Source organism: Taudactylus pleione, unplaced genomic scaffold, assembly GCF_031769625.1.
Source record: "Taudactylus pleione unplaced genomic scaffold, aTauple2 ptg000397bl, whole genome shotgun sequence".
Lineage (NCBI taxonomy): Eukaryota > Metazoa > Chordata > Amphibia > Anura > Myobatrachidae > Taudactylus > Taudactylus pleione.
Window position 1 is genome coordinate 1039595 of NW_028284799.1, and position 14398 is coordinate 1053992.

At 46.5% G+C, this 14398-nt stretch overlaps 1 protein-coding gene across 1 annotated transcript in view; it reads left to right on the plus strand.

Moving 5' to 3' along the window:
* The window catches only part of MED13 (mediator complex subunit 13), a 139584-nt gene that overhangs the window by 99550 nt on the left and 25636 nt on the right, over window positions 1-14398 (plus strand). The gene's annotated exons all lie outside the window — the stretch shown is intronic.

Below are 14398 nucleotides of genomic sequence, written 5' to 3' on the forward strand. Positions count from 1 at the left end.
GTCTGTATGAGTTGTATTATTTTTTGTACATTATAAAAGTTTTCCTTTATAAGCACTGAATCCATTGTATTAAAAGCCTAATTAAATATTTACTAGGGATCATGCACAATCTATATCATTGTTTTAATATGATTCAAGTAAACAGTTTGCCAATCTGTATTTTATAAAGGCATAACGTAAACCTTTTTACTCCTCTGTAGGTTAAAGGTGTTAAGGTCCATATCCACTACACGACTAATGAACGATAACTATACCGTTCAATGGTTCATTATACTGTGCAGTGGATATTGTGCCCACACTGAACGATATGTCATTCAGTGCAGGCACCCTCCCTCATCCCCGAACATGCACAACCTGATGATATGAACAATAACTATGTCATTATCGTTCAATTGTCCATTTATATTGTGTAGTGGATATGCTCCTTCAGTGTTTGCAAAGTAGTGTTAAGCAATCACTATTTATTTATTTATTTTTCCCGTTTTCATTTTTCTTTTTTAGCCTCGTTTCCTTAAAAGATCCATCATGGATACTATTGAGCCGCGTATCCACTTGCTGATTAAAATGAGCGATTGAACGATAACTTTATCGTTATATCGCTCATTAATTGTACATAAATCCGGCAGTATAATGTCGGAAACGACCAGTGATGCGCGCTCCCGCTGGTCGTTTCTGACCTCAATCATTGCCCGGACATGATGGTAAATCTGCCGATAACGATAGATTGGGCATGTTCGGAGATGAGGGAGGGTGCCTGCACTGAATGACATATCGTTCAGTGTGGGCACCTACAGGATGAGGAATGATTACGATGTCGTAATCGATCAAAAGTTCCTCAGTCGGCAAGTGGATACACGCACCTTTTAGGCTCTCAAAATTTCATTTTAAAATTAACTGCTACTTACAACTACTTTTCAGCATATTAAAGGAATGTGGATTATTTACAATCTTGACTGTTTTAATGCTCCCTGTGTTATTGTGGCTGTTCTGCTTTGGGGTGGCACACTAACACTTTATTTAGCACTTTCTAATAATTTTTTTACTAATACTACTTCATTTAGCATTTTAATTACACCTTTCACTTATTTGTCACTTTATAACACACAGCTTTTGATTTATAATTATTATTAACACCTAGTAACACCCTAGCCTCTCACATGTGTGCTGCCCTGGGGTAGCTGGCTGTTTTGGGGTTCCACGCCCCAGATTTATGCTCCAGTATCAGAAGCCGTGACGTGGCAAATTTATGCAACTGAGACCTCTGAAATATCCTCCACCATGTAATTTTTCAAATCTTATTGCTGATTTCCTTGTGAGTGCTGGGGGATTACTTTTTGTTTCTTGTATGGAATAACCCCCCCCTTCATGCACCTGAGTGATATTACTAAACTGATTTAGCAGCTACCAGTATGTACTGCTGTTGTAATGCTTGCAAGAGTGTTCTCTTATTAATATGGTACTGTTATGCCACGCTATATTTAATTGAATTAACTATTTGTAATGTTTGTGCCTGCATCTGTGTAGTAATTAAGATGACCTCCTATAGCTACAGTATTTGTTGCAGATTAATCTGTGTAGTAATGTGTTTTTTGTTTTGTTTTCTCACTTGAAAATGGCCTAACCAGGATAGTGTGTTATACAAAGAATGGGTACTGAAAACTGGCTCTAATAAAGGGCTTGACAATTTTTTTTTTTTTTTTAAATCCGCAACCAAAATATATAAAAACTATAGAACACCACCCATGCCCCTTAAATGGTCTTCAGGCTTCCCCACATTCCATCATACCCTGATAGATGCCTGTCTCCGGTGTACAATTCATAGTATACCAGTTTAGTTTGCCTCACCACAGTGCATCCGATACATAGTCTGCCCTACTACAGTGCCCTCAATACAGAGCATGCCACACTGCAGTGTCCCCAGTAAATAGTCTGCCCCAGCACAGTACCCACAATACATAGTATGCCCCAATGAGGCAATGTTTATTATTGTAATTAATGTGTACAGGGAGGTATAGCCGCTGTCCCTGCATTTACTGCCTGGGATGGGATCTCAGACACCAGCAGAATGATAGGTGGGCAAGTACCTGACTAACTTGTAGCTGGGCAACTGCAGGAACACCGGGGAGATGATCATGTGGAGCTAATCCTGGTTAAGTTGTCTGTCCAGGTTTATCAAGAATGTCTGGCCCACTCTGCCCCCGCTATTGCTGGTAAGTGTACATTCATGCTCTGCAGGAAGAGCATATAGAGTACGAGCAGCTCGGAGAGCCAAACCAGCCTTTGCTGTCCAGCAAGTGAGGAAAGGCAACCAGCAGCATGTCAGAGTGATAGTGACACAGTGGCCCTTCTGCCGGAGTCGCTTTAGCCAGGAGGGTTAAGCGGATACTGCAGTGCTGTGCTGCAGTGTCTGTAGTGTTAGTATTCATAGTCCTGGGGTCTATTCCCACTGCCGACAGGATTCACCATATGCCGCATAAAAAATGCTAAGGGGGCCGCAAGTCCATTAACTTGCTCACTGGCGGGCTGTGCTCTGTTGCTAGCCGCTGCGGAGATCTTCAGTGCACTGCCGCTGCTGCCAAGGCTCCCCGGTGACAATGGAAGTCCTGTTTCCTACCAGCGGGCTGTGTGATCTCATCCACTGGCAAGTGAGGTGCCGCAAGACTATCATTGCAGAGTCACCGTCATGGCGGGATTTGTTGAGCCCTGCTCTAATAGCCTTGTAATGCACAGTAACAATCCTAATTTTAATCCTGTATTTTCTAACTGTAGTATTTTCCGTTTTTATTAATTATAATAATTACATATATATGCAAATATATATTTTTATTTTTGTAGAGTTAATGGGTATTTTGCTATCTTTGTACTGGTCAGTGCTTGGCTTTGTTTTGACATTCCCCCTAGAACGGTCCCTATCCTTTCTGTATAAGGTATTTTATATTTTTGGGGTACTTGTATTCTCTCTGCAATGAGTCCGTAAAGTACATAAGTGTCCTACACTTATTATTATTCATGGTAATGTCTAAATCCCCTTCACTGAGAGGACCCTGACGTCATCAGCCAGTGTCCAGCATCATTCCCTACCATCCAAGTGGGCATAGAGGGGGAATATGCCCTTGTGGCGAGCCACCGAGCCCGAAGCGTGGTGAACGGACAACTTTCTTCTTTAGGTGGGGACAACTTTCGGTACTTGTGTACGTAAAGTACACAAGTACCATTTAAAACATTCATTGTGTTCTCTCTGCAATGAGTCAGTAATTACACAAGTACCATTTTTTGTTTGTACTTTCATGTGCCTTTGGTGTTAGGAATTGCTCACAACTTCAGGCTTTTTACATGTTCAAAAAAAAAAAAGTTATGTGTTTTACTAATTTACAGATTCAAATCTGTTGGACATTATGTACAAGTCTATTGATATTTTTTGTTCAAAATTACTAAAAAGATGGAAATTATTAACTTCCTAAACGGCAACATGTACTGCATTTTTGCTATGAATGGGATCTACTTGTCTCCTTTAAAACCCTTGACCTTTCTGTCTTTATTAGTGTTTGCCTACTGCACAGTATAATTCATATTCTTCATACCATTCTTATTGAAAAGGTTTGATAAGTTCATATTTAATAAATTAACTTTACTTTCTACTTCAGGGTCCATAGGGTATCCACAGGATACCTTGGGGTATAGGCGATGGCGGCAGACATCCAGGCACCACAGAGTTACATTTTCAGCCTCCCAGGATGCACTGGGGTCCCTCTCCTATACCCCGCCCCCGAGCCTCAGGCCACTCTGTTTTCGTCGGTGCCTGGCCGGACCAGTCGCACCGTACAGAGGGGGGTCTTTTTAAGGCCCCTGAATATTTCTTCGCAGCTGTGGCTGCACAACTAGAGTGCTCCAGCATAGGACAGTCAGTATTGACGTCCATGCTGTCACTCCTACACCCCGCCGGTACCAGAACGCCGGTACCGATCCGGGGATGCTGGTAGGTAGCTGGGGTCGCAGCTAGTGGTGATCCCGGCTACCTGGACTGTGGCCGGATGCACGGGGGACAAGGTAAGCGGCGGGGTCCCGCGGTGGGCAACTGCTGGTAACACAGTCCTGTTTGGTCCCCAGGTAGGGGGCTCCCTGGGGACCGGCTGCTCGTGGGGCCAGGTACTGATCCTGCGCCTTCCACTAGACCACCAGGGACAGCGGGCCGCAGCATGTGCGGTACAGCGCGGTGTCCCAGGGGTTAATAGCAGGCCAGGGGAGAACGCCTTCCCTGTCTCACAGCCGGCGTCTCCACCGCTGCACAGTGCCATTCCACAGCGGTCTGAGCGGGCTGTGTCAGCGCTCCTCCCCCGGGCCCGCCTTCTCTCTGCTCCTCGGTGGCCATTTTCTCACTACATGTGCTGGGGATGGCAAACGCTGCTGGAAGCTGATACAGATGCCATTTTGGTCCGGGTCCCCCGCATACCTCTCCTTCAATTAAGGTCAGTATATGCAGCACTGTTTCCTACCAGGCTCTGGTCTGTGTAGTTGATCGCAGTGTTTGTAATGCAGGATATTATCTTTGCATTGTATGTGACTTAAATGCTAGCGCTGTTTGCCTGTACTTTCATTTCTGACTGTCAGCCTTTTTCCTATCCCTGTTCTTCTGCTACAGCCCTTGCGGTGCGGTGTTGCAGGGTGTTTATTACCTCACAGTAAACGTGGTTTTTCTGTGTGGGAGGTCACATACGCTCCGTTCACATTCCTCATGTCTGAAAGTGAACGAGGATATCCTCTTCCAGCTATAATGTACTGATATCATGTGCAGTTAGCGGAGGGATATGTAGACGCTGAGGGTTTATGGAGGGCATGTTGTATTATATATCACGCCCCATTTCTGTCACTGTGCCTGCACAAAAAAGGGGACCGCCCTCGGCTGGCTAAGATGCGCTTACAGCCTTTGTGGGCAACGCCCCCTGCGTTTCCCCATAGGGGTTATCGCAGCCTGTGGTGGTCTCATCACATGCAGGGGTCCCTGGACAGTTGATGGTACCCCAGTGTATCCTGGTTTTCGCCCCCCCCCCCCCCCCAGGTCTCGCAGGAGCCTGTGTGGGTGAATTTATTGTCCAAATGGTATAGCACCTGATGGACGTTTTACAGGGGGAGTCACCATTTCGGCCTTCTAAATGGCCTTTCGGGTCTCAGACTGGTAAAGGCATGACGTCTGATGACGGTGACATTATTGACTTTTTCAGACACAAGCCCCTTAGTGCAAAGGAGGCGTAGTCTGGGTCTAAAGTCTATAAACCTGGCCTTCTACGGGCAGTCCGTGCGGCTTTGGTTATTACATATCCGCCGTGGCTTAATCCAAATATGCTTTCTTTAAGGATAAGGGTGTTGCCACTGTAATTCCTCTATCTGGTCAGGTGGATCATTTAGAGGAGGCGTGGAAAATCTGGGTAAGCGGTTCCAGCCTCAAAAACGGTTGACTTCTTGCATACCTCTTTTGCGGATAATTACATTTCCGAATGGGAGTTACCTTTACGGGTAGATTCTCATGTTACAAGTCTAGTGAGGAGTGCTACGTTGCCCATGCCTTCCAGGTCCTCTTTGAAGGAGGTTCCAGATTGCAAGGTGCAAATAAATCTAAAATCCGATATTCCCTTGCTGGAGGGGCTTCCAGGCCGGCTATGGCCGTGTGCTGGGGGGACAGAGCCATGGAGCGCTGAGTAGGTAACTGGATCTCTGCACACTGACTCTCCAGCAGAGCAGGTGGATAGTGGCAAATTCTCAGAGACTTTGCCACGTTCATAATGAGACGGTCTTACATATAGCCTACTCCTTTCCAGAATCTCCTCGGCAGCAGTAGCAGCTTGCCGCTCCCAGTGGTTGCGCTCTTGGAAAACGGATGCAAATTCCATTTGGAATGCTTTGCCTTTTACGGGACAAGTCCTGTTTGGCCCTCGTCTGGACGCAATTGTGGCCCCGCAGGCAGCAGCTACGTCTGCATGTCTGCCATCGGCTACAGTCCCATCAGGGTCTGGGGCTTTGTCTTTTCGGCCCTGTGAGGCAAGGGCAAGTCTAAAATACAGCTTTCCAAGACAGTCAGTAGCCAGGAAATCTGCTCAGCCATAAGAACAGGCTTGGAGTACAAGACGTCCTACTCCCAAGTTGGACTATAAGCCTTCAGCCTCACGGGACGGGCCTCCTTTCGGGAGACCCCAGAGTTGGAGGCCGGCTTCTCCAGTTCGCCCAGTGCTGGTGTCTGACCACCACGGACACTGGGGTAAGAGAAGTATTTTCTTGAAGGTATGTCCTCTCCTCCCGGTAAAAGCCTCCCAGACAGTTTTTCGTTACAGGTCTTCTGTCAATTCAGGACAAGGCCCTGTAATTTCTGAGGGTATTACACTCCAGGCAGGAGTTTTAGTACCTATTCCGTTGCCCCAAAGGGGAACGAGGTATTACTCCATCCTCTTTCTGGTACAGACACCCAATGGGTCTTACCAGGACATTCTCAACCTCGAATCCTTCAACAAATTCTTAAGGGTTCCTCGGTTCGTGAGGGGGACCCTGTATTCCATCTTTCAGTGGAGCCTGGTAAATTTGTGGTGTCGTTGGATGTCTTCAGGGTGACTACCTGAATATCCCTCTTTTCTTAGCACACCAGTGTTTTCCTCAGGTTTGCAGTGGTCGATAAACATTTCCAGTTTCTGGCATTGTCCCTTCGTCTGGCCTCCGCTCCTCACGGTTTACCAGGGTCATGGCAGTTATGGCAGCCCACCTGCGGATGCAGGGGGTCCGCTTGTTACCTTATCCGGGCGACCTCCTGTTGTTACCACGGTCCCCAGAGATACTTCAGTGCCATATGCAACAGACAATATCTGTGTTGCTACGTTAGGGCTGACTGATAAACTGGAAATGGTCCTCTCTGATTCTTCACAGAGGATGATCCATATCCCAACATCGGAGGATCTTTGTGATTGAGGAAAAGATCTCTGCATTACAGGCAAAGGTACGCAGTTGCCTGCAGAGTCGCCGAGTGTCTATTCACTTGGCAATGTGGTTCCTGGGTTCCAGGGTGTCGCTGTTCGACATGGTGGAGAGTACCCAGCTTCACTCTAAACCTCTGTAAAACTTGATCCTCTCCGGATGGGATGGGTTGCCCCATCGGATAAAGTCAATAGGCTTTCCCCGGAGGTTTGTCTCTCTGGCCTGGTGGCTGCGGAAAGCTCACCTAAACAAGGGGCACCCCCTTTGGGATTGCGGACAGGGTCCTTCTGACGACGGACGCCAGTATCCGTGGCTGGGAAGCAGTGGCGGGTCCACACTTGTTCCAGGGCAGGTGGACACCAGTAGTGTTTGCGCTTCCCATAAACATCTGAGAACTCTGAGCAGTATTCAACGCTCTCCAGCATGCAGGATAGGTCCTCCACGGAAATACCGTGCAGGTACAGTCTGACAACGTCATCATGATGGCTTATGTAAACCACCTAGGAGGTTCCCGAAGTCAGGCGACACTAACAATGGTGTCCCGAATTCTGGCTTGGGTGGAAGGCTATATCCCTGCTGTCATCGGCAGTGTTCATTCAGGAATCCTCAGATGGAAAGCAGGCTTTCTCAGCCGTCAAGACGTGCATTCAGAGAAATGTCCTCTTTATCAGGAGGTGTTCAATCTTCTGGTGAACAAGTGGAGCTTTTCAGAGATGAGACTCTTCTGATAGACGTAGGTAGGTCCAGTGGACCTTCCAAGTGGTGTACCTCGTCCCTCCGTTATCCCTTCTTCCTCCAGTAATAGCAAGAAGGAGGCACGCTCCTGCTGATAGCTCCAGCGTGGGCCAGATGGCACTATTACTCAGATCTTCGGAGCCTCTCAGTTAACACTCCGAAGCTGTTGCCTCTACGCCCGGACTTGTTGTCTCGGGATCCTGGCTGATGCCCAGATCTGGGTTGTCTGTCCTTGACGGTGTGGCGGTGGAGACTGCCCTCTTAAGGTCTAGGAGTTTTTCCAGCTGTATAGTTAACAGGGGCTCTGTCCATGCTAAGAGCTCGGAAGCTTTTATCTGCAAGAATTTACCATTGGGTATGGTATACTTTCTTTCAGTTATGTCGCCCTAGAGGCTAGGCTCCTCGGGTATTCCGGATATCCAGAGGTTGGCTTTCCTACAGGTGGGCTTAGATAACGATCTTCGCCTTGCTTACCTGAAGGTGCAGTTTTCTGCCCTGTTAGTATGGTTTCAGTGTAGGTTTGCTACTCTTCCTGATGTCCGCACTTTTGTGCAGAGTGTAAGTTATATTCAGCATCCCTTTGTTCCATCTGTGGCTCCTTGGGATTTGGCTGTGGTCCTTAGGGCTCTCTGAGGGCCGCCATTTGATCCACTGGGCTCAGTGGATTTCAAATGGCTTACGGCTAGGGCTGTATTCCTTCTGGCTCTTAATTTGGCCAGTAGGATCTCAGAATGGGAGGCTCTGTCATGTAGACCTCCCTTTTTCTCATCTTTACTAGGAACAGGGCAGTGCTTCGCACTTGCCCTGGTTTTTTACCTACGGGGGTGTCTAGTTTCCACATCAATGAGGAAATTATAGTACCGGCCTTTACTTCCCCAGTCCTGTCTGCTGGTGAGGCCTCTTTGGCTGTGGCACGGGCGCTAAGAATTTAAGTTGACCGTAAAAGTCCATTTAGGAAATCAGACTCTCTGTTTTGTCCTTTCTGGTTTCCATAAAAAGGGTTGGCCTGCCACTACGCTAACTTTGGCAGGATGGATTCACAGGTCTTCCTGTTCCATCCTCTATTAAAGCTCTTCCACTAGGTCTGTGGGTCCTTCGTGGGCAGCTCGACGTGGCGCCTCAGCGGTGATTGGCAGCCACGTGGTCATCTGTCCATATTTTTGTAAGGTATTATGCTTTTGATACCTTCGCCTCTCAGGATGCTTCCTTTCAGCGGCGGATTATCCTTACAGCACAGGAGCGTCCCCACCCTTAAAGGATACTGCTTTGGGACATCCCCAAGGTATCCTGTGGATACCCTATGGACCCTGAAGTAGAAAATGAGAGATGGTAAGAACTTACCCTTGTTATCTCTATTTCTACGAAGTCCATAGGGTTCCACAGGACTCCCGCCCTGTCGTACCTGTACTGCAGATGGGCTTTGATCTGGTCACCGGTTTCTCAGTCTCCTTCTGGTGAGAATGTGATTCTTGTGTGTTCCAGACTGTCTTCTCTCTCTTTTTTGCTCCTGCTCCGGCCTATGGCTTGTTAAGAAACTGAGTGGCCTGAGGCTCGGGGGCGGGGTATAGGAGAGGGACCCCAGTGCATCCTGGGAGGCTGAAAATTTAACTCTGTGGTGCCTGGATGTCTGCCGCCATCGCCTATACCCCAAGGTATCCTGTGGAACCCTATGGACTTCGTAGAAATAGAGATAACAAGGGTAAGTTCTTACCATATCTCATATTTTTAAAAAGACCCTAACCAAGCTAGGTAAAGGAATTAAAGTTGCCTGTACACTAGCCAAAGTAAACATGCACTAGCTCAGCTGCAAAGTTTTTCTCCTGCAAATTAAATTAAAATCTTGACATTTATGTCTGCGTGACAGCCCTGTTGCCTTGGAATCACAGATGTTATCCCTTTTTGAAGACAGTTTATCTGTATAACTTCAGTGTGGTGTAAGATCGTTTTACCTGAGAAGTCCACTCACCAGAAACCTTTTATAATGTTGTTCATATATTAAAAGAATGAAAACAGTGATTTCTCTTTCAGCCACAGGAGACACTGGAGAAAAGTATAGCCAGTGCTGGAGGAGTCTGGACACCAAGATAACTTTCCAGTAGCTCAAGCCCCTATACCCCGCTTCTGTTGTTTAGGGCTGACTGCGAGGTTGCTTACGCACGACACCTCTGCTCCAGCGAGCAGAGCACTGTTGCCGCAGACAACAGCTTTTCTTACGCAGACTCGAAGCCGTGTCTGGAGCAGTAAAGACACTGGTAAGAGTGTTTCGGGAAGCCACCAGTGAATGTGGCTTGTTCCTCCTTCGGTGGGGGCGATAAGCTGTAATTGCAGCCGCACTTTAGTCTGTTTCAGCTCAGGAGGGTGCAAGCTGAAATCTTCCTTAGTTGGCTCATAATCGCTGTCAATCCCCGGGATCTCCTTCCCAGGGCTATTCAACATCACAATCAATTGAGTTGCCCCCCCCCCCCCCCTTCCCCCGTGTTGGGGCCAGTTCGGGCACAGTTCTCTGCTCCCTCATTAGACCACCAGGGACCAGTATTATATTAACAGCATGCTGTTGAGACAAATGGCAGGTAGTCCTTGGTGGTTGGCCCAGTTCTCCCCTACCTATGCTCCTCACGCACTCCAAGGTTCTTTCCCTCAGACACAGAGGTGCCATTTTCAGAGCCCCTGCAGCCACTACAGCTTTTGCCTATACCTATTTAAATACAAGAAGGAAGCAACAACCTTTCCTTTCACCGCACAATTAGAGGATCTCCTGACTGATTATTGGATCTCGCAACTAAGCTGTCCCAGATTTCCAAGCAGATTCAGTCTTTTTTTTTTTTTTTTTTGCATTAAAGGTTTTTGTTATGTTTTTTTAGATCACCAAAGGGTGCAAAATAAGGCAAAAACTAAATAACATACAACATGAGATGTAGCACAAATAGAAAAACAAAACAAGATACAACATATATACAAGTTCACAAGGTAAATGGTGATCGGAACAGAAAATTATAAGGAAATATAGAACAGTTAAAAGACTGAGAACAAGAAAAAGGAGAGGTAGGTAGTGAGAGCGAGACCACTGAGAAAACTAATTCTTCAGTCCCACGAATCCAGTCTGGTGCGTGTTCGCACATGATACATCTGGGAGCCCTCTGGTACACTCAAACTGAGACTATGATACGTTCGATTCTCAGGTTGCGATGGGTGTTGGTTCACCTCTGCATGAGGGCTCTCGGCAAAATGGTCTCCTGGTGGTGTTTGCACAATTCCCCTCTAGAACCTTTCAATCTGAACTTCTTGCCAAGTAGAAAGTCACACTTTCAGATCAGGTCCCACATTTCTAATGTTGTCGGACACTTGTTATTCACTGCTGTGGTAGCTTCAGTCCCCTCATTTGGACAAGGGACATCCATTTCTCTTTCAGGATTGGACTCTATATACCACAGGGGCTGGGAAGTGGTCATGCTTAAGTCCAATTTTCTAGGGCTGCTGGACAGAACAAGAATCCCAGCTTCCCATCAACATCTTGGAGCCCTGTGTGATTTACAGGATCTCTTTATCAGGCTATACTGCACTAGGATCATCCAGTTAAGATTTGCTCGGACAACTTCACGGCGGTCTTCTACATCAATCATTCGGGATTTACAAGGAGCCTCTGAGCCATGTTCGAGGTGTGCAGGATCCTCCGGTGTGGAGAACGGTCTCTTCCCAACTCGGACTACCTCCGCCTTTAGCATATCCACCTGGGAGAGTGATCTCTTCATCGGCAGGTCTTTCAACAACTAGAGGACCGCTGGGCCATCGCGCCATAGACTTGATGGTGTCACATCTGAACCACAATGTGGCTCGCTAATGTTCTGTGATCTGGGGACTTTTCTAGTTGTATTGTCAGTTTCCTGGACCTACACTCTACCTATTTCTGCCATTGTCCCTACTTCCTAAGACTATTTATTTTGCTTTTTGGTGATCTCTTCGGCCCGACGTTTCTCAGTAATTCATTCTCTCAGATCTCCGTTCTGATTTTTCACTCGGGCAGAGCAGTTCTACAGACCACTTTGACTTTTCTTCCAAAGGTAATCTATTTTCAAATTAACCAGGAGATTGTGGTCCCTTCTTTTCCTGTTGAAGGTCTGGACAACCCTCACTTATGTTTGCAGTTCTTAGACGTGGTACGGGTTCTCCATATTTACGTTGCCCAATCTAAGGATTTTTCTCACTCACTCTTTTTGTGCACTAATTTGTTGTTTGTCTCTAAACAAACGATTGCCTGCTGGATTTGGCCAGTACTCTATCAGGCCTACTCTTTGCTAACCTGCTGGTACCAGAATCTGTGACCACTTACCTCGGTCGGGAGTGGACCTCCTGAGTGGCTCGGCATCGTGCTTCATTGTAGTGCTGCCACATGGTCCCCAGCACATACCTTTTGAGGTGCCGATTTGATACCTTCACCTCTAAGAGTGCTAGTTTTGGTCGCGGGTTCCTACTTTCAGCTCAGGATCGTTCTCTTTCTTAGTAGACCGCTTTAGGACGTCCCCATTGTCTCTCCAGTGTCACCTGTGGTTGAAAGAGAGCTGGATTTTGGTTCTTGTCTGATGCCATGGGGACACTGGATTGCCTCCAGTATACTCCCGAATTGCTTGGGTAGTTATTTCAGGTTGAGGCACCCTGGGTTCGCTCACCATATGTTAGTGTGTGGGTTGTGTGCCTGGTTTTTCTCCTCTTCGCTCTAGCCTTCGGGCTTTGCGAAGTGTAAAATGCCTGCCCGCGCAGGGGGTGGGGTATAGGGGAGGTGGAGCCTGAAAGTTACCTCTTAGTGCCCAGACTCCTTCAGAGCCAGCTAAACCCCATTCTCTCCCCAGTGTCTCCTGTGGCTGTTAACATCCTTTTAAAATATGAACCATATTAAAAGGTTTCTGGTGAGTGGACATCCTTGGATAAAATGACTTTACACCACACTAATATTACACAGAGGGGATATTTCATCAGTTAAAAATTAAAATCCAGTTTTCTTTTTATATTGTATCAGGAGAATATATACGTGAAGACTATTGTCTAGTTTTATTATCTGCCATGTATAAATGATTTTATGTGGTAAGTACTGTATTTAATGCCTTACTGCCCATCCTCTACCTTTTGTCAAGTATTTCTTTAGGAGTGCTAATGGATGCTGCAGAGAGAACGCATGGTTGTCTGAGGGAGCAGGTCCTCGTAAGCACTAGTGGGCAGGAGTCAAATGGTATCTAGCAGTGTTTTGCTGGAGATTCTTACTGGGCTAGTTAAAGAGCAGGTATGATGAACGACCAACCAATCAGCTCCCAACTGTCATTTTTCAAACACAGCCTGTAACATGACAGGAGCTGATTGGTTGGTCATTTATCACTCTCCACTTTATCACTTTCCAGAGCTTCATACATCTGCCCCTCTGTTGTTGGCAACATTGGGAGCATGTTTTTATCCCACATTTATTGTGCACCAAGCTGTCAATTTAGCCATGTCTGCAGTTTTTATCACTACAAACTACTAGCTAACTACTAGCAGTACATAGTTTGAGGCATGATGGACAGACCTGTTTTGTGAAAATTGTTACTTATTGTCCCGTATCAGTTTGCTTTATTTGGAGAGTTTTGTAATGTTATAATTTTTATTACCTTGTTAATGGATGAATAGATTTTTTGTCTTTGCATTGGATTCACTATTGTAGGTAGAGGAGTTAAGCTGGGCATCCACTACACAAGTTTCTGTCAGATATCTGTCCAATCTGGCTGGTTGGAATGAAAACCTGGTAATGTATGGGAGCAAATGCCAGTCGACCATTTGCTCACAAACACTGTCTGAACAACCATATTTGGCTATTTTCCAGTGTTTGTGAGCAAATGGTCGACTGTCATTTGCTCCCATACATTACCAGGTATTCATTCCAACCAGACAGATATCTGACAGATAATTGTATAGTGGATGCCCAGCTTTAGAGGGCTGGATTTTATTGACTGTTATACAGTGGGTTCCTTTGCAAGCTTATAGGATTCGGCCAAAGTGGTTTAACTTTTTATTAAGTCATTATCAAAGTGGTCTCTGTTTTTTCTATTCATGTACCAACTATGTGCTTCTAAGGAGTTGCAGTCAAAAAGCCGGTGGTCGAAATGCCGGCTTCCCGATTGTCAAATCACGGCAGGGATGCGGACAGCCGCAGAGGGAAGGTTAGGTCTAGGCCTACGGGGAGGGGGGGTTAGGTTTAGGCACTTGTGGGGGGAGGATAGGGTTATAGGGGGAGGTTTAGGGATAGTTAGAAACTTACCTCTGCCGGGATCCTGCTGTTCTGCTTTCCGCCGTCGGTTTTGTTTGGGCTCCTCTCTGTCAGATCTGTCTTTTTGCAGCTTGACATCATCCTGGCTTGTGTAACTGCATATGACCCATCCTTCACTTCCCCTGTTATTTTTAGGTTCAGGAAGGGGAGTTTGTCTAGCGCTCAGCCTGGAGGAGGGACAGTTGCAACCTTTTTATTTTTTTTTTTGGAAGCTCCAGATTTTATTTCAAAATGCTCTGTCCAGTCCATTGGGGGTTCTCTGTGTATGAGCACTCTGGCTTTGATCTTGGGAGGGGTATGCAGTCGCTAGTTGAAAACCATTTCCATGGATAGTAGGGAAAGAGTACTTCTCTCTCTGCAGGTGACCCTAGATCTTAGGGATCCCTTTTTACTTATTTTTTAGCCCTATAGGGCTTAGAG